We start from the raw sequence: 20639 nt of genomic DNA on the forward strand, positions 1-20639 counted from the left end.
TTGGAAGTAAATAGTCTCCCTAAATAAACTTTGTGTATTATGTAGAAGAAACTGCCTTTGGAGCTAAGTAGCTGGAATATCCCACTTCTCACCATGGTCATTTTGACTACTGTTGATTTGTTTTGCATCCCTGTAGCCACTTTTATTCCACTACCTGAATGATACAATTAAAATGACTCATCTGTGTGTTTCTTAAATAGATGATGCTGATTGTATTTTGAATTTAGTGATGAAATTTCATTATGTACCATTACTTGAAATGTTTGTAAAAAATTATGTTTATAGAGGCTAGTTGGGTGTTTTGGAAAAAAAGAAAAATTTGATGTAAGTAATTGTGTTAGTTGAGGCTGCTGCAACAAGTAACCACAGATTGGGTGACTTGAACAACAAAAATTTATTTCTCACAGTTCTGTGGACTGGGAAGTCCAAGATCAAGGCTCTGGCAGATCTGGTATCAGGTGAGTACATTCTGCCTGGTTTGTAGACAGCCCTGGTATCATTGTACGTTTTCATCAAAAAGTGAGAGAGAGTATGTGCTAGCGTTAGTCACATCACCCTCTTATAAGGACACTAATCCCATTCATGGAGGTTCTACATCATGACCTAATTCCCTCCCATAGCCCCCACTTCCTATTACAATTATATAGGGGGTTAGGATTTAAACATAGGAATTTGGGGAGATGAAAACATTCAGTCCACAGTAGATAATTATACTAATGGGTGACTAAGATTTATTAAAACTGATTGTAAATACTAAACTCTAAAAAGGTACTGCCTATAGTAGAGCAAATATATTTCCTATAATACTCAGAAAGTACAGTTTGTTGTGGGGCGCCTGGGTGGCTCAGCTGGTTGAGCAACCGACTTCAGCTCAGGTCATGATCCCCCAGCTCGTGGGTTCAAGCCCCACATCAGGCTCTGTGCTGACAGCTCAGAGCCTGGAGCCTGCTTCAGATTCTGTGTTTCCCTGTCTCCCTGCCCCTCCTCCCTCAAAAATAAATAAACATTAAAAAACATTTAAAAAGGGGTGCCTGGGTGGCTCAGTCAGTTGAACGTCTGACCAGCTCTGGTCATGATCTCATGGTTAGTGGGTTTGAATATAGCATCGGGCTCTGTGCTAACAGTTCAGATCCTGCTGGAGCCTGCTTTGGATTCTATGTCTCCCTCTCTCTCTGCCCCACTCCTGCTGTGCTCTGTCTCTGTCTCCGAAAAATGAATAAATATTTAAAAACATTTTTTTTAATTTAAAAACAAAGTACAATTGTCTTAATTGTTTTATTCTGGGGTGCCTGTGTGTCTCAGTTGGTTAAGCATCCAGCTCTCAGTTTCAGCTCAGGTCACGATCTCACAGTTCGTGGGTTTGAGCACCACATCAGGCTCTGCACTGACAGTGAGAGCCTGATTGGGACTTCTCTCTCCCTTTCCCTAGCTTGCTCTCTATCTCAAAAATAAGTTTAAAAAATTTTAAATTGTTTTATCCTATTTTATGTTACATATACTATATATTATGTAATTATTACATACAATAAATATACACTAGATTTTTAGGTTAAAATAAAAGTTTACATTATATATCTTTATGTACTTATTACTTTAGGACTCTCTGTCTTGACTGGGTTTTAATTTTTTTTTTTTAACATTTATTCATTTTTGAAAGGCAGAGAGAGAGAGACAGAGTGAGAATGGGGGAGGGGCAGAGAGAGGGAGACACAGAAGCAGGCTCCAGGTTCTGAACTGTCAGCACAGAGCTGGATGCGGGGCTCGAACTCACAGACTGTGAGATCATGACCTGAGCCGAAGTCAGCCGCTCAACCAACTAAGCCACCCAGGCGCCCCTTGACTGGGTTTTAAATGAACTGGCAAATAGAATTTATATTCTCTCTCTCTACTTTCACTTCATCACTAAGTAAATATATAAATAATGCCTTCATGTGTGGAGAAGGTACCTTACTGAAGATAGCTAGAAACATGTTTAAAGCGATGTGTTCTTGTCATTTTTTTTTTTTACTTTTCTAAATTCTCACAGGCATAGTTAATTTTTTAAGTTTCTCATCAAATGTGTAGTAGAACAACAACTAAAAATTATTGTTTGACCACATTAGTATATTCTGGCCCTATTAATTAACTGGACATTATATTTCACTTTTCAATGTCAATTCAAAAACAATAATAGAAATAAACAGGTTTTGGCTTCTCCATTTGGCTTAGAAATGAATTTGCCATTTTCTCAAATAGCATTAGGGGTAGGCCTTAAATAAAAATCATTTCTAGGTAAGTGCTTGTCTCTTATAAGTCATTTACGAATTAGATACAACACATTTGTCAGTTAAACAAAACCTTTGTGTACATCCCCCCTGAAGTCAGCAATGAAAATATTTCATCATGATCGGGAGCCAGAGTGTAAGAGGAACACAAAAATGCTTGGCTAAACCCGCCCCAAGGAAGGAAAGTTTTGTTTTGTTTCTGAATTCTCACAGAGGGGACTGATGAGTACCCCTGGAAGAGGCAGTGATTCCATTGTTTCTCGGACACTGGAAACCTACTTGGGCTGCTTGTAATTAGAATAATCTTACTGCTATGATGATTTGTCAGTGAAAGGCCCTGTGGATTCATCTGTGTGCCCTGCTACAACATACTGCTCATGCACCCTGGTGATAACGTCTTTGAAAAGTGTCTTTCTCATTGCAAAATTCTAGAGGGAAAAGCAGTAGTTTATATTTCATTTTTTCATCTACGCTTTTATATTGAAGTTCTTTTTTAGAACTTGGATTAATGGCTTGAAACCTGCATCTCAGCATTTGTCCTCATGTCATTGGATTGTCTAGAGGGACACCTTTTAAGTAGGGCTACGTTTTACTGACATACTTGCAAGATCTAATTTTCCCTTTTTCCTACATTGGGAGTAGATCAGATGAGAAGATTACTTTTCCAGTCTTTCTGAGCTTTTCAAAACCTAGACTCTTTGTGTGTTTTTTGGTTCTTATTGTTTTGCTGTGTACAATTCTGATCTTTACTTGAAGCTCTCAGCTCCCAATTGCGTATTTTTTAATGTACTCATACCAACAGAGAAATAACAATCATACTGAAGTGGCAAAAATTCTGCAAGTATTATATGACAGAATATATTTCTCTAAAAAGGAAAATCAACAGGGACACCTGGGTGGCTCAGTTGGTTAAGCATCCAACTTCTGCTCAGGTCATGATCTCATGGTTTGTGGGTTTGAACCCCACATCGGGCTCTGTGCTGACAGCTCAGAGCCTGGAGCCTGCTTCAGGTTCTGTGTCTCCCTCTCTGTGGCCCTCCCCTGCTCGTGCTCTCTTTCTCTCTCAAAGAATAAATAAACATTAAAAAAAAAAAAAGGAAAATCAATATTTAAGTGGGACTATGTGTGCCAATGATGCTTTGTCTGATGATATGCTCCACCCAGACCTGGGTTAAATTATTTGTCCCTAAGAAGGCCACTTTTTTTCCTGCTTCTTTTACCTCTCTGATTTTTATTTACACCTGTGTTTGTCCTTCAAACTTTCAAAAATGTGTACTGTGTGACTCCTAATCTCCTGATATTCCAACTAACCAGATCTATGAAGAAAGATTAAAAATAGCATATATACCCACTTGCACGCAGAGCCATTGGGAAGATATTGTTTGCACATTGTGCATTTATCTTTGTTTCTGTAAGGAAGGCTCTTTGTCAGAGCCCATTTGTTTCATGCCTAGAACAAAAGCATCGGCACCTCAATATTCTTTCCAAATTAGCCCAGCTCTAAGCAGAGAATATAACTTGCTGAGTGTGCAGAAATTCCGTCAAATACTTAACCCCACTCACCAGTGCTAACATTTTTGAAATTCAGTTACCTTGGTCCCTGGGAATAGGGGGCCTATTATGATCCAGTAAGGAATAACATCTTTATCTTGACTTTTTAGACCTTTTCATTATTGTTTTATTTTTTAATGACTTCGTATTGTGTAAGATGTTCTACTCTAAATCAGTCTTCAGCTGATGATGTTTTAGGACACTATTGGTTCTCTAATTGGTTTCTTTAAGGTTGTTGGGGGCTTACCTTTCCATATATAAAGCATCCAAACAATTTGGTTCTGGTTTTTTTTTTTTTTTTTCAACGTTTATTTATTTTTGGGACAGAGAGAGACAGAGCATGAACGGGGGAGGGGCAGAGAGAGATGGTTCTGGTTTTCGAAAGGTATTGATTAGAAAACAGTGACCAGACAGACCTTTTGTTTTTCAATAATCCTGTGTCAACAGTAATTCTGTTGAAGATGTTTGGTAGTTTTTCCTCCCCTTCAGAGTTATATATTCACTAGACTGGGGATTCAGTATTCTTGAGAAGAGACAGCTAGCTCGAAGAAACATGCTGAATTCATTTATCCAGCATATGTTTACTGAGTATCTTCTTATCTGTATTATTTGCTGTGAAAATACTGAAAAGACATTGGAGAACAGATTGGGTTATTACCTTTATGAGATTAGAGTCCAGTGGAGGATGTAGACATTAATATTTGCAATGTCTGAGGGCACCTATGTGGCTCAATTGAGCATCTGTCTCTTGGTTTCAGCTCAGGTTGTGATCTCACAGTTCATGAGTTCAAGCACCATGTTGTACTCTGCACTTAGAGTGCAGAGCCTGCTTGGGATTCTCTCCCTCTCTTTCTGTCCTTCCCCCCCCCCCACCCCCTACAACCCTCAGCTGTGTGCTTTCTCTCAAAATAAATAAACTTAAAAAGAAATTTGCAATTACTTTTGATGAACTAAGTTATTTCCATGGAGGTGGGAGTGCTGACTAGTCCCAGGCCTGGAAAGATTTCCTAAGGAATTAGGAGAAGAAGGAATTTACAGTTAGTGTGGGGAGAGGACCATTCTAGGCCTAGGGAACAGCATATGTAAAGGTTCTGATATGGGAAGAATGTGGCCTCTCATGAAGGGGAAGGAAAAGATGATAAAATCCAAAAGTTACTAAAAGAAGTATTTTTTTCTCTGATTCCAATACCGACTTGTAAGAATTGTACCGAAAAAGAAATCCTGAAAGAGATAAACTTATTAATATTCATAAACTGAATTACAGAAACCAAATCCATTTGTGAGAGCCTTATAAATTTTGATTTAGTTCAAGTTCTGCATCAACTTGATTTAGTAAACTGTTTTTCAACACTGTTGCTTTGACTTTCCTACTCGTTAAAGGGCATTTCAGTTCCCACCCTCAGCAATCTGAACTTGTTCCTCTTAATAGCTTGTCATACAGTTCAATCTACAGCAAACTAAAAGCTGAATCAATCTTATCTATTTGCCAAAGAATTTACCACCAAAATAAGGTGGGGAAGTTCTGTATCCATATCCTTTTATGTTCTATTTCCTTTCCTTTCATCATCTTCTAGTAAATATTTTCACTTACCAACACTGCCTTTGGTTTTCACCTGAGGTTTCTACTGTTAACCTTTACTTTGCCTAGTCTGCTGCTGCTTTCTAATTATCTTAGCTTCTCAGATCATTCTGGAGGGAAAAATCTTTCCAGGTCGTTTCATTGTCCCTGCTGCTTAGCACAGTCCCTGGGACATGTTAGATATTTAATAAATACACTCTTAATTTTTTTTTTAGAAATGTCAGTGAAAACTCTCCCTTCCTATTTTCTTTTGGGAGGGTTATCTAAAAGGGACTCCATAAAGGCAGAGATGTTTTTGTTTTCGTGTCTGGTTTATACCTCCTCCTTAGAATGGTATCTGGCACATCATAGGCATTCTATAAATATTCATTGAATTAATGATTTAATCAATATTCATATTTTCTAAAGCATTGTATATGAATTCAAAAAACTTGAATACTGATAGTACTGGTACATATACCTGATGTAGTGGAGGTTACTGTTAGGCAATTAAAATATACCTGAATAAGTAACATTTCAATTCAAGATTATACTGCTATGGGATCCTAAGTAACTACATTTACTGATGTTGTTGGCTATGGTCCAAATGCGAAATATCAGGGTTATTAAATGTACCTGTTGGCATTTGATCTGCTAATTACTGTGTAAAGAAAACGTCCTTGACATTTCAAGAGTTATTTCCAATCATTGCGGCTACAGTGTGCTATATACTGCTTTTCCTTGCAAAAAAAAAAAGGGGGGGGGGGAATCCTATAAAGCTATAATAGCAGATATTGAATAAATATTGTCATTAGAATAGAATAGCTTCTTACAGAATAACAGCCATACTGGTAAAAAGGCAGCCCAAGAATCCCTATGGTATGAGAATCACTAACTATTACTTATGCACTCTTGGAGGTACTGCACTCCAAGTGGCCACTACAGTGTGTGGTGTGTGAGTGAATGATTACTAAGAAGGTCTAGGCTGCTTGGTTTAAGCCTTTGTCTACAAACCAGTGAGGCACGAATGATTCCTTGCAGAAACCATACTCTGGTATCTTAATTTTCTGCCTCCGGTTTTAGCTGGTACCAAATATGTTCTCTGGTATAAGTTGAGACAAAAGCCTGACAATCAAAAGGAATAAATTTCTAGCTTTAGAAATTAAACATATGTCAATACTCTTGAGATCTCATTCAATTGCAAATATAAAGAGGTTCTGTATTCTGATTCAAATAAAAAAGACTATAAAAATTAAGACAATTGGAACAGTTTGAGTACATTTTGATGATATTAAGAAATTGTTTCCTTTATAGAAGTGCGATAATGACATTAGTGTGTTTTTAAAATGGCCTATTTATGAATAAAATGATATGATATTTGAGATTGGCTTCACAATGATCCAGCAAGGGGAGTAGGTATAGGTATGAATGAAACAAGCTTGGTTTTGAGTAGTAGTCATTAAAACTAGGTGTTGGGTCCCTGATGTTCAATACAATATTCTCTTGTCTTGTGTATAGGTTTTGTCTATAATTTAAAACAAAACCTAGAAGCAAAATTCTCCTATAAATGGAAGAGAAGACTGAATAAGGAGGAAAGGATGTTCCTTACCATAAAGGCAAAGAGAAATGAAATTAGCCTACACAGAGCTGTCTCTTCCCAGTCTATGTTGCATACAGTAGTAACAGAACTACCCCCTTTAAGTAAATATTTTCCTATTTCTTCTGTATTTTACCCAACTATATTTTTAGCTAATGGAAGCTACTTTCTCTTAAAATGTTTTTGTATCCTCTACAATAAGCAGAAGCTGATACTTTACTAATAATTTTTAACTAGAAAAAGTAAAATGGAAATTTCTATTAAAGTACAGTATCTAAATTAAGATTAAAGACAATGTAAGTGTATGAATACATGAAGCAGACGAACACTCAGGAAGGATTTTAAACAAAATAGGAATCTCAAAGAGAAGGATAGTTGGTCAAAGGAAGAAATGTAAACAGAGTAAATTAAGTGGAGGGAACTTAGAGATGATGACAAAATACAATTGGGGAAATGGAAAACGTATTTGGGGCCACTGGGTGGCTCAGTCAGTTAGGTGTCGGACTTCAGCTCAGGTCATGATCTCATGGTTTGTGGGTTCAAGCCCCGGATCAGGCTCTGTGCTCACAGCTTGGAGCCTGGAGGCTGCTTCAGATTCTGTGTCTGCCTCTCTCTCTCTGCCCCTCCCCCATGCATGCTCTCTTGCAAAAATAAATATTAAAAAAAATAAAAAGGAAAAGTATTTAATCCCTACTATGTGTCAGGCACTATTTAAAGAAGTAGGTCTAAAGCAGCAAATAAAATACAATTTCTGACTTCATGGAAATGTCTTTTCCCACCTTTATTGAGGTTTTATTGCCAAAGTTGTAAGATATTTAAAGACTATAACTTGATTATTTGATATATGTACACGTGGTGAAGGGATTCCCCCCATCGTGTTAGTTAACACATCCATCACCTCACATATTTACCTTTTTCATTCCTTTCGTAACTATACTCACCAAGTTATACATTAGATCCTCGGACCTTATACATCTTGTAACTGAAAGTTTACACTCTTTTACCCTATTTTCTCCATCCCCTGGCAACTACTTTTTTACTGTTTTTAGTTTGTTTGTTTTTTTAACATTTATTTTTGAGAGAGAGGGAGGGAGAGAGAGCACGCGCAGAGAAAGGGAGACACAGAATCTGAAGCAGGGTCCAGGCTCCAAGCTGTCAGCACAGAGCCCGCCATGGGGCTTGAACCCACAAACCATGAGATCATGACCTGAGCCGAAGTCAGATATCTGCCCAACCGACTGAGCCACCCAGGCACCCCCCTTTTTACTGTTTTTAGAAGTTTGGGTTTTCTTTTTAATATTCCTCATATAAATGATACCATTCAGTATATGTCTTTTTCTGTCTGGCTTATGTCACTTAGCATAATGCCCTCCAGTTTCAGCCATGTTGCTTACAAATGACAGGATTTCCTTTTTTTTTATGTGTGTATTTATTTTTCAGAGACAGAGCACAAGTCGGGGAGGTAAAATGAGGTGGGGGGGGATGGGATCCAAAGCGTGCCCAACAGTGACTCCATGCTGACAGCAGAGAACCCCATGTGGGGCTCGAACTCAGGAACCAGGATATCATGACCTGAGCCGAAGTTGGCCGCTCTACCAACTGAGCCACCCAGGTGCCGTGATTCCCTTATTTTTTTTAAGGCTGAATAATATTCCTGTGTGTGTGTGTCTCATTTTTCTTAATTCATTGATCCAGTGATGAACACTTAGGTTGTTTCTATATGTTGGCTATTGTGAATGATGCTGCAATGAACATGGAAGTACAGATACCTCTTATAATGGCTTCATTTCCTTTGACATACACACAGAAGGGGCACTGCTGTATCCTATGGTGGCTCTATTATTTAATTTCTTGAGGAACGTCCATACTACTTTCCATAGTGGCTGTACCAGTTTACATTCCAACCAAAGGTGTACAGGCTTCCCCTTTTTCCATATCTTCTCCAGCATTTGTTATCTTTTGTCTTTTTGATGAAGGCCATCCTAACAGGTGAGGTGATACTTCACTGTGATTTTGATTTCCATTTCCCCGATGATGAGTCATGTTGAACATCTTTTCATGCATCTGTTGGCCATTTGAGTGTCTTCTGTGGGAAAATGTCTATTCAGGCCCTTTGCTATTTTTTTAATAGGGTTGCTTTGGCTTATTCCTAATAAGTTGTATTTGTTTCTTGTATTTTTAAATATTAACCCCTTGTTGGATATGTGGTTTGAAAATATTTTCTCCCATTCCATAGGTTGCCTTTTCATTTCGTTAACGGTCTCCTTTGCTGAAGTGTTTTAGTGTGATGGTATCACACTTATTTATTTTGCTTTTGCTGTGGCAGCCCAGTTTTCTTAACACCGTTTATCGAAGAGATTTTTTGTTTCCATTGTATATTCTTTGTTCTTTGGCTGAAAACCGATTGACCATATGTGTATGGGCTTATTTCTGGGCTATTTTGTTCCATTTGTATAAGTGTGTTTATGCCAATAACACCCTATTCGATTACTGTGGCTTTGTAATATAGTTTAAAAATCAGGAAGTTTAATGCATCCAGATTTGTTCTTTCTCAAGATTGTTTCCCTATCAAATGTCACAAAATCAAAAAGTTTAAGAGTGAGGGGGCTCACTTTGCTTAGAAGATGGCGCATTTGCCCTTTGCTACATGCTAACATGCACAAGTGGTTGGTCCTTCTTTATTCCATCTGAGCCTTGGGTGAGGGAGGCAAGAAAAACAAAGCCATGGAAGGCCACACAAGCAAAACCTTAATTTTCAATAGTGGTGGTTCTACTTAGTGTTTCATTACTGGTGGAAGCACTGCTCTGAAACCTGGCCCGTTTACTGCATCATATTTCTGTTTGTTTACCTGTGATATGGGTGACCATCCAGCCTCTGATTGTATCAATCTACACAATTTCACAATCCCCTGTGTCATGCCTGCTCAGGTAATCATTTGGTGTGTCTCTTACCCCTCATTTTGCAACGCACAGCTAAGCCCTCTGTTCAAACAAAGTGGTGATAATGACCAACTCAGCAAATTACTAGGTAACTTGTACCACAGTTGAGTTTTCCTCTGAAGACAGACCTCCTACTGGGAAGCATACAGCAGTAAATATAAAGTGGGTATGAAGTAGTTCTTTGTGGAAATAACTTATGCTTTCTTCTGGTTTGGCTGATGTAGAGATAATGTGTGAAATCAACATGTAGCATCAGAAAACCTAGTTGCTTCTCTTTGGTATATAACCTGGTATATTTCTGTAGTGCCTAAGGTAATTGGTTAACTAATTAGAGAGAAAGATGATGGGGATAATGATGAATGAGGAGGAGGAGATGATGATTTTTGAGACCAGGTAGAACTTGACTATACCTCAGAGTTACCTGAGGAGCTTTAAAAAATCTTGATGCCCAGAAACTACCCCATATCAATTATATTAGAATTTCCGTGAGTGGATCTCAGGCCACTTTTGTGCAGTCAATTTGAAAACAAATAACACAGGGGGTGCCTGGGTGGCTCAGTCGGTTAAGCATCCGACTTTGGCTCAGGTCATGATCTCAAAGTTTGTGAGTTCGAGCCTCCTGTCGGTCTCTGTGGTGAGAGCTCAGAGGGTAGAGCCTTTGGATTCTATATCACCCTCTCTCTCTGCCCTACCCCAGCTTGCGCTCTGTCTCTCACTCTCTCAAAAATAAATAAAACATTAAAAATATTTTTAAAAAAGAAAATAAATGACATAGAGTAAACAACCTATCCATTAACTGAAGTTTCTACCTCTCATAAAGTTTTAGTAGTGTATCTGGATCCACAAAATACTGTGCTTGCTATTTGTTCTTTTACCACCACTTAGGGTCTGTATGAAATTGGCCAATTTCTCTCTCCATTCTGAGTAACAGTTTCCCAGCCTAGAAGCTTGAAGTGATGCCGTTTCCCTGAGGGTGGCTCTGGGTGCTAAACGAGTTAATGTGCATGTAGTACATATCACATTATCAAGAACATACTAATCACTACTGAATAGAGGCTAACGATTTAACTTCTATGTATATAGAATAATTTTGCATCTTGGGAATATTGAGGAAGTAGACAAATCATTTTTGGTATTCTCTAGTGAAGATGATAATCCAGTTTGAGAAATACCATTACAGATAATTCTTCCAGACTTTGAAACTGACCTATTTCATTGAAACTGACCTGATTTAAACTGACCTATTCATTTGCTAGCTTTTTGTTGGAAAAGTTAAACTTCCTGAGCATTCAGTTAGCTCATTTATAAACTGGAGAGAAGGCTTGTTTCTCACAACAATCCTGAAAAATAAATGCACATCCATGATATTGTGTAGGGCATGTAGCAAGTTCTCATAACATGTTGGTTAGCATTATTTTATAATATTACTGTTTGTATACTTTTAGAATTCTTTTGTGGCAAGATGGTTAATGAAGATAGTGTTAGAGGTACAGAAAGAGGATTTGGCAAAAGGATAATAGGAGTACAAGAAAAGGAAGGTAATAAAAGTTGTGGCTTTCGCCTTTAGTTCTTGATGCTTAACATTTTGATATTCCTATAATTTTAGTAAGTAAAGATGGTTTGAACTGAAATTAACCAGTGCGACAAAAAAGTAATATTTAACACCATTATTGCTAATGAGGAATATACATCATTTAAGAGATTATCCACTCCATAATAACAGTGGGCATGTAACCTTGGAATGCTGAATTTGTAAAAACTGACATGTATGGTGATATTACAAAGTGTTCCTGGTAGATATAGATATCTATGAGTACAACTGACCCTTGAACAATACAGTATTAGGGGCACTGGCTCCTGCACAGTCAACATTCCCCATAAACTTTTTGATTCCCCCAAAACTTAACTAACAATAGCCTACTGTTAACTGGAAGGAAGCCTTACTGACATAAATAATTGATTAACATATATTTTGTATGTTACACGTATCATAAACTTCATTATAGAGAAAACAAAATGCTATTAAAATCATAAACAAAATGCATTCACAATACTATAATTATTGATACTATAAGTTTATGACATTTGTTTACAAGATGTATCGTCTGTCAGTAGCTGCATCAATAGTTTCCTAGATGATAGAAAACACTGTAGATATTGAGTATTACTAACACTAAACATCAAAAATGGAAAGATCTTGTGAAAAAGAAATCTTTATTTATAGATATAATGATTCATTCACTGCTAACAAAAAAGTAGCAATATTAATGCTTTATGACAGCTTAGTGTAATTGATATGATTGCTTCATGGTAACCTACCTTGTACTAACAATGATGATGAAAATTTTGTGGCACCCAGTATTATAGTCAAGTTTATAGAACAAGAAAAAATGGTAATTTGTTTTTTTGAAAAACCACTTACCTGTGATGATAGACTGATACAGTTTCTTCAGGTGGTATGGGGTGGGGGCATACTATATGGTAATATAATTCTTCAAACAAAGTCCTAAAGCAATAAGAAAACACAATATTAATTTTAGTTATTAAATATAAGTCAATTTACGCTTATGTAAGGATTGGCTAACCACATCCATACAAATCTTTCACATGATGTTCTACACGGTGAATACTTAGGCAATGAGGATGATAACACAAAAATGTCTCCTACAGTTCTTACCATACACTAATTCGATTTTTAATTAAAGACACACACACACACACACAAACAGATAATTATTATGCCATATAGTTCATAAACTTATTTGCTTTTCACTAAGTGGAAGTGGGTCATCCTAAAGGTCTTCATCCTCATCATCTTCACATTAAATAGGCTGAGGAGAAAGATGGGGTTGGTCTTACGGTCTCAGAGTGGTAGAAGGGGAGGGAGGAGAGGCAGGCATACTCAATGTAACTTCATGGAAAGATATCAAAATTTATGGCTTTGTAGCTTGTTCATTTCTCAAGAAATATTTATATAGGGCACCAAACCTTCTTCTACTGTTTGCTTTAGTTTCAGCGCCCATATCCTAGAAGGGTCCACATCATAAAATAAGTCAAAAACAGTCTTAAATCATTGGAACACTTCTGCCATAGTGTCCAACGTCGATGTGTTGTGTGGCACTGCTTCTTCTACATCTTCATCATCATCTGGCACTGGGTTCGGAAGAACTCACCTCCGTCAAGTCGTCTTCTGCTAATTAGCTCTTGAATATCTCTAAGTTCCAGATCTTGAAACTCTTCACCGCCACATTTTTTTTTTTTGTTTTGTTTTGTTTTTACCATATCCACAATCTCTTTTAGGATTTTGTTGGTTGGCTCTGTCATATATCCTGTGAAGTTATGCGCACCATTATCAAGACACCATTTTCTCCAGCAGGATTAGGCTCAGACTTGATGGTTTTCCTATAACAGCATCTTCAGTGGCATTCCTTCAATCCTTCCTGACTTGCATGATGTTCTATCAGGGTTCTCTTCCATAACATTTACAGTCCTTTCCATAGAGTACCATGTGTAATGAGCCTTAAAGGTTCTTATGACCCACTGATCTAGGGACTGAATTATAGACGTTGTGCTTGGGGATAAGAAAACCATTTCAACAACTTCCTAATCTGGGGGTGTGGGGAGTCACAAAGAACATACGTTAGTAAGGAAGAGAAGAAAGCACTAGGATTTAAAGCAGGAAGGGATTGGGGCGCCTGGGTGGCGCAGTCGGTTAGGCGTCCGACTTCAGCCAGGTCACGATCTCGCGGTCCGTGAGTTCGAGCCCCGCGTCGGGCTCTGTGCTGATGGCTCAGAGCCTGGAGCCTGTTTCTGATTCTGTGTCTCCCTCTCTCTCTGCCCCTCCCCCGTTCATACTCTGTCTCTCTCTGTCCCAAAAATAAATAAAACGTTGAAAAAAAAAAAATTTAAAGCAGGAAGGGATAAGCTGACTACTGTTTTGTACAAATGCAGTTAGGTTATGATCAGGACTGCCCTGATCTATAAAGCTGCTAATCCCTGAGCCTTAAAAGGAAAAGATAAATACCAACTACCGTTTTGGGGGTTGTACAACAAGAAGTCCTAGACAAGAACACCTTTTCTTGATTGGTTCTCTGGATGCTTTGTCCCTGAGGTCAAGAAGTACCTTGAAGTGAAGGACTGCATTTTATTTATTTTTTTTTTCAACGTTTATTTATTTTGGGGACAGAGAGAGACAGAGCATGAACGGGGGAGGGGCAGAGAGAGAGGGAGACACAGAATCGGAAACAGGCTCCAGGCTCTGAGCCATCAGCCCAGAGCCTGACGCGGGGCTCGAACTCACGGACCGCGAGATCGTGAGCTGGCTGAAGTCGGACGCTTAACGGACTGCACCACCCAGGCGCCCCAGAAGGACTGCATTTTAAAGTTCTTTTGCTGTTGGACAATGTCTCTGGCTACCCAGATCCCCATGAGTCCAAAGTGACTTTCATCTGCCATAAAAATCTGTTGAGGCAGATATCCTTTCTCCTCAATGATTTTCTTAATGGTGTCTAGAAACTTGTCTGCTGTCTCTTGGTTGACAGACGCGCTTCCCCTTTATCTTGACATTTTTAAAGCCAAACCTCTTGATCTGAAATTAAACCACTCTTTGCCGGCACTAAATTCTCCAGCTTTGGATCCTTCACCTTCCTTTTGCTTTAAATTGTCATATGATGACTTCGCTTTTTCTTGAATCCTGTTGCTGTCTATAGGAATGCCTTTCTTGTAGCAATCCTGTACCCACATAAAAGCTATATTTTCAATACAAGATAAAAAGGCATTTTGTAAAAAGTGCAAAGTTTTTGCTCTTGCTGGTGTACCTGCAGCAATGGCTTCATGAATTCCTTTTTTTATTTTTTTAACAATGGTCCTTACAGCGAATTCATTTATCCTGAAATGGTGGCCAACCTCAGAAGGAGACCTCAATCTATGGTACATATCAAGCATTTCGACTTTTTCTTGTAATGTCATGACTTTTCTCTGTTTCTTGGGAGTGCTTCAAGAATCACTATTGGCACTTTGTATGGTTCCCATGGCGTTATTCAAGGTTTATAGTTTTGCAGGGAACACAATGAAAAATACACAAGAATCATGAGATCCCTTTTTACTGCAGTATGCAATTTACTAAAGAGATAACTGCTCATGCGGAGATAATTAGTGTCACAGGGCATTTTGAGTGGATCCTTGCAATACTTGAGCTCACCCAATAGCACCAGGAGGTGGCTGTGAAATTATTACAGTAATACAGTATATACTATAATTTTATACAGTTATGATTTAATGCTCATCTTACATTTCTCTTGACCGTGAATGGTGCCATGTTATGGTCTGTGTGTTTAAGTTTTGATAAATTTTAAAATTTGATCATTTGTCTATATTTATTAAAATTATTTTTCAATGTTGATTTATTTTTGAGTGACAGAGACAGAACATGAGTAGGGAAGGGCAGCGAAAGAGGGAGACACAGAATTCAAATCAGGCCCCAGGCCCTGAGCCGTCAGCACAGAGCCTGAGGCAGGGCTCGAACCCACGACCCATGAGATCATGGCCTGAGCCGAAGCCCAATGCCCAACCACTGAGCCACCCAAGCACCCCATAGATGTTTTTAACATAAAAAGTTTAATTAAACTATTAAGAACTTCTATAATTTTAATTCAGAAGTTGATATCTTCTGGGCATTATAATTTTATTATATTAAGGGCTATTTACAAATATTTTTTGCCTAGGGGCACCTGGGTGGCTCAGTTGGTTGAGCATCCGACTTCAGCTCAGTTCATGATCTCACAGTTTGTGGGTTTGAGCCCCACGTCAGGCTCTGTGCTGACGGCTCAGAGCCTGGAGCCTGCTTCGGATTCTGCGTCTCCCTCTCTCTGCTCTTCCCCTGCTCACATGCTGTCTCTCTCTCAAAAATAAATAAAGAATAAAAAAAATGTTTTAAAAAGCAAATCTTTTTTACCTTTAGAAATAACAGATTTGCTGAATTTGCTAACTATTGCATTATGCATTATTTCTAAATAAAGTAACTCCTCATTTTTGGAAATTGCATCTTGATTTGTCACAAATTGAGTAAAATAGTTCCTATCACTATAAAAGGAAACAAGAATTCTATATTCTAAAAAAATTCTATTAATTGTTGTTAAGCAATAAACTAACAAGGTGGATAAATTTGTTACAGACCAGGCTTGAGATCTCTTTTCGGTGAAAAGCAGGACAAAACTCCAAAAGAAGGGCTGAGGCACCAGATTTCCCAAATAAAAATAACCTAAGGTTGGTGACTTTACTGTACCCCTCTCTTATTTACTCCATTTTATTCTTTTTTAATCTTCTTTTTTTAAACTTTTTTAATGTTTGTTTATTTTTGAGAGAGAGAAAGCACAAGCTGAGAGGGGCAGAGAGAGAGAGAATCCCAAGCAGGCTTCATGCTGTCAGCAGGGAGTCCAAAGTGGGATTTGAACTCACGAACCACAAGATCATGACCTGACCTGAGGGTGGACGCTTAACCAACTGAGCCACCAAGGTGCCCCTTTAATCTTCTTATTTTGACATAGTTTCAGGCTGAATGAAGAGGTGAATAAACAGTATAAAGAATTCCCTATAATCTTTCTCCAAATTCCTCAAATGTTAACACTTTATCCACATTTGCTTTTGCTTCTCTCCTCTCTCCATTTCTCTGCTGTTGAGGAAATATAATTACAAAGAAAATCTCTCAACCCAGAAAACCTTTCCACAAAGGTAGAAGAGAAAGTTTTATTGAATAAGTATTAATCCCAAAAAATTCCAGATGCTTTTCATAGGCAGTCTGCTAAGAAATTGCTTAGACAGAAAGAAATATTGTCCTTTTATATTGGTAAGCAGGTACAAGAACTTTGCAGCCCAGAGCAAGGGACCCACTCCAGTTAGACTCGTACCCTTCCACAGAAAATGGGAGATCTCTTTACCTAGATGATTATATTTCAGAGATGGTTCCTATGTCTTTAAAAAAGATTATTCCTGGAGCTGAAAGCTGACAAGAGGCTTATTTAGCTTCTAAAATTTAGCTTCTATTTACTTACCTTTCAAAGATATTGAGAATACACTTACAAGTTGTCTAAAGTTCATGCTCTATGAAAAGAGAGAAGGAAAGTCACTTATTTTCAATAGGAATAATTAATCTTTTTAATTTGCATTTGCCTTTACAACACACACATATATGTTTAAAATTTTTATTCTATAACTTTTGAGAGTAAGTTCAGACATCTATATTTACTAACTTGCTTAATCCCAGAATACACATAAAACAGTTTGTGAACTGCTAACCTATACAACTGAAAAAGCATACCTACTCACTGGAGTTCAGTATTTGTATCTATAAATATTCAAAAGTTAATTTTTTTTCTTCCCCTCCCTTCAATGAGGACTCATGTGAAACATGGTTCAGTTCATTTGTTTTTGTGGTTTTAGGATTTTTACCTAATCTGGTTGATTTTTAAAAATTATGTTTGAGTACATGAGACAATAACATGGTTCCAAAGTCAGAACTGCATCAAGGTTATGTTTAGAGAAGTGTCTTTACCCCCTCCCCACATTTCTTTCTTTCCACTTTGTTCTTTCCTTGTAAGTCACCAATCTTCCTAGGCTCATTTTATTCTTCATGAATTCCTTTCCACAAAAATGTGCATCTATCTATATATTTTCCTATTTCCTCTTATTTTTTACAAAATAATGGTACACTAAAAATATTCTTTCTTACTTTGCTTTTTCACCTGACACTTGGTTTCTCCTGGACATCATTCTATATTGATTCATAGAACTTTCCTCATTTTTTTTTAAAGAAATGTAGTACTTCCCTGTGTGAATATACCAGTTTTCTCATCCATTATCCAAATAAAGTCATATAAGAAATTACGTTTTCCAAAACAATTCTGGAATGAGTGATTGTGCATGTATATTTTTGTACTGTTGGAGATATAGATCTTCCAAAGGGAAACTTATTGTATACATGTAGATTTCTATGCAATCTCTGTGTCTAACACGGGGCTCCAACTCGACTCTGATTATCAAGAGCAGCATGCTCTACCGACTAAGCCAGCCAGCCGCCCCTTGTTGGGTATATCTTTAGGTTAAATTCCTGGAAGTGGGTTGCTGGACAAAAAATATTGTAAAAATTTGATTTTTCACCAGCAGTGTAGGAGAGTGCTTGTTTTCTTAAAAAAATTTTTAATTTTTAAGGTTTAATTTTGAGAGAGAGAGTGAGCATGAACCGGGGAGGGGCAGAGAGAGAAGGAGATACAGAATCTGAATCAGGCTCCCTGCTGTCAGCACAGAGTCTGATGTGGGGCTTGAACCCACAAAACTTGAGATCATGACCTGAGTCACAGTCGGACGCTCAACTGGGCCACCAGGTGCCCAGAGGAGTGCAAGTCTGATCGGTAAAAGGAAAACTTGACTTAGAATAATCTCAAGTTTTACTTCTCTGGATGTTAAAGGAATTCAAATATTTTCAAACATTAAATGCCTAAAATATAATTTGATATTTAAGGAATGAAAGGTTTAAAAACTTTACCAATATTTATGTCTTATTTTCTACTTTAAAAAGTCAAACCACATGCCTGCTGTTTTGCTCTACTACGCTCCAGTAGGATAGTATCTCATTTCTTATATACTGCCAAGTCTTTGGGTTTGCTAATGATTTCTTTTCCTTTGTGAATATTTGTTTTTTACTGTTTATTTTTGAGATAGAACGAACATGAGTGGGGGAGGGGCAGAGAGAGAGAGACAGATACAGAATCCGAAGCAGGCTCCAGGCTCTGACCTGTCAGCCCAGAGCCTGAGGTGGGGCTTGAACTCACAAACTGCGAGATCATGACCTGAGCCAAAGTTGGAAGCTTAACCAACTGAGCCACCCTGGTAACACTTTGTGAATATTTGTATTCCTTATTAAAAATTTTGCCCGGATATCCATTTTTAGTCCCATAGAATGCTATTACAGTCTTGTTGGGAAAAGCTGCCACTTGTTTTTTGATGTATTCTTTAAATGGTAAATATTATACTGGTCCTTTTCTGTTTGTCACCTACATACATGCTTGTCTAAATTTCTTAAATTACATTTTGAAAAAATAATCACTGTTTTTTTTTTATTTTTTTAATTTACATCCAACTTAGCATCGTCATCAATGATGATTTCAGGAGTAGATTCCTCAATGCCCCTTATACATTTAGCCCATCCCCCCTCCCACAACCCCACCAGTAACCCTCTGTGTGTTCTCCATATTTAAGAGTCTCATGTTTTTGTCCCTCTCCCTGTTTTTGTATGATTTTTGCTTCCCTTCCCTTATGTTCATCTGTTTTGTATCTTCAAGTCCTCATATGAGTGAAGTCATACGATATTTGTCTTTCTCTAATTTTGCTTCACATAATACCCTCTCGTTCCATCCATGTAGTTGTGAATGAAATCTTGCCATTCTTTTTGATTGCTGAGTAATACTCCATTGTATATATATACCACATCTTCTCTATCCATTCATCCATCGATGGACATTTGGGCACTTTCCATACTTCAGCTATTGTTGATAGTGCTGCTGTAAACACTGGAGTGCATGTGCCCCTTCGAAACAACATACCTGCATCCCTTGGATAAATACCTAGTAGTGCAATTGCTGGGTTGTAGGGTAGTTCTATTTTTAATTTTTTGAGGAACCTCTGTGCTGTTTCCTAGAGTGGCTGCACCAGTTTGCATCTCTACCAGCACTGCAAAAGAGATCCTCTTTCTCTGCATCCTTGCTAACATCTGTTGTTGCTTGAGTTGTTAATGTTAGCCATTCTGACAGATGTGAGGTGGCATCTCATTGTGGTTTTGATTTGTATTTCCCTAATGATGAGTGATGTTGAGCATTTTTTCATGTGTCAATTGGCCATCTGGATGTCTTCTTTGGAGAAGTGTCTATTCATGTCTTTTGCCCATTTCCTCACTGGATTATTTGTTTTTTGGGTGTTGACTTTGATAAGTTTTTTATAGATTTTGGATACTAACCCTTTATCTGATATGTCATTTGCAAATATCTTCAGTCATTCCATCAGTTGTGTTTTATGTTTTGTTGATTGTTTCCTTTGCTGTGCAGAAGCTTTTTATTTTGATGAGGTCCCAATAGTTCATTTTTGCTTTTGTTTCTCTTGCCTCTGGAGACATGTTGAGTAAGAAGTTGCTGCGGCCAAGGTCAAAGAGGTTTTTGCCTGCCTTCCCCTTGAGGATTTTGATGGTTTCCAGTCTTGCATTTAGGTCTTTCATCTGTTCTGAGTTTATTTTGTGTATGGTGTCAGAAAGTGGTCCAGGTTCATTTTGCTGCATGTCGCTGTCCAGTTTTCCCAGCACCACTTGCTGAAGAGATTGTCCTTATTCTATTGGATAGTCTTTCCTGCTTTGTCAAAGATTCGTTGGTCATACGTTTGTGGGTCCATTTCTGGGGTCTCTGTTCCATTGATCTGAGTGTCTGTTTTTGTGCCAGTACCATTCTGTCTTGATGATTACAGCTTTGTGATACAGCTTGAAGTCCGGGACTGTGATGCCTCCAGCTTTGGTTTTCTTTTTCAAGATTGCTTTGGCTATTTGGGGTCTTTTCTGGTTCCATACAAATTTTAGAATTGTTTGTTCTAGCTGAAAAGAATGCTGGTGTTATTTTGATAGGTATTGCATTGAATATGTAGATTGCTTTGGGTAGTATTGACATTTTAACAATATTTGTTCTACCTTGTTGGG

General features: G+C 37.9%; 2 long non-coding RNA genes across 2 annotated transcripts in view; one reads left to right on the plus strand and one right to left on the minus strand.

Annotated features, from left to right (window-relative positions):
• Positions 1 to 201: 201 nt before the first annotated feature.
• LOC123583786 overlaps positions 202 to 20639 on the plus strand; it is a 55123-nt gene continuing 34685 nt past the window's right edge. Inside the window, exon 1 of the long non-coding RNA XR_006704999.1 lies at positions 202 to 458. This is a non-coding gene — a long non-coding RNA (uncharacterized LOC123583786). The remainder of the gene's footprint in view (positions 459 to 20639) is intronic.
• LOC123583785 overlaps positions 12283 to 20639 on the minus strand; it is a 77985-nt gene continuing 69628 nt past the window's right edge. Inside the window, exons 2-3 of the long non-coding RNA XR_006704998.1 lie at positions 16960 to 17008; positions 12283 to 12416 (exon numbers count right to left, since the gene is read on the minus strand). This is a non-coding gene — a long non-coding RNA (uncharacterized LOC123583785). The remainder of the gene's footprint in view (positions 12417 to 16959; positions 17009 to 20639) is intronic.

The sequence above is a fragment of the Leopardus geoffroyi genome, chromosome B3 (genome assembly GCF_018350155.1).
Source record: "Leopardus geoffroyi isolate Oge1 chromosome B3, O.geoffroyi_Oge1_pat1.0, whole genome shotgun sequence".
Lineage (NCBI taxonomy): Eukaryota > Metazoa > Chordata > Mammalia > Carnivora > Felidae > Leopardus > Leopardus geoffroyi.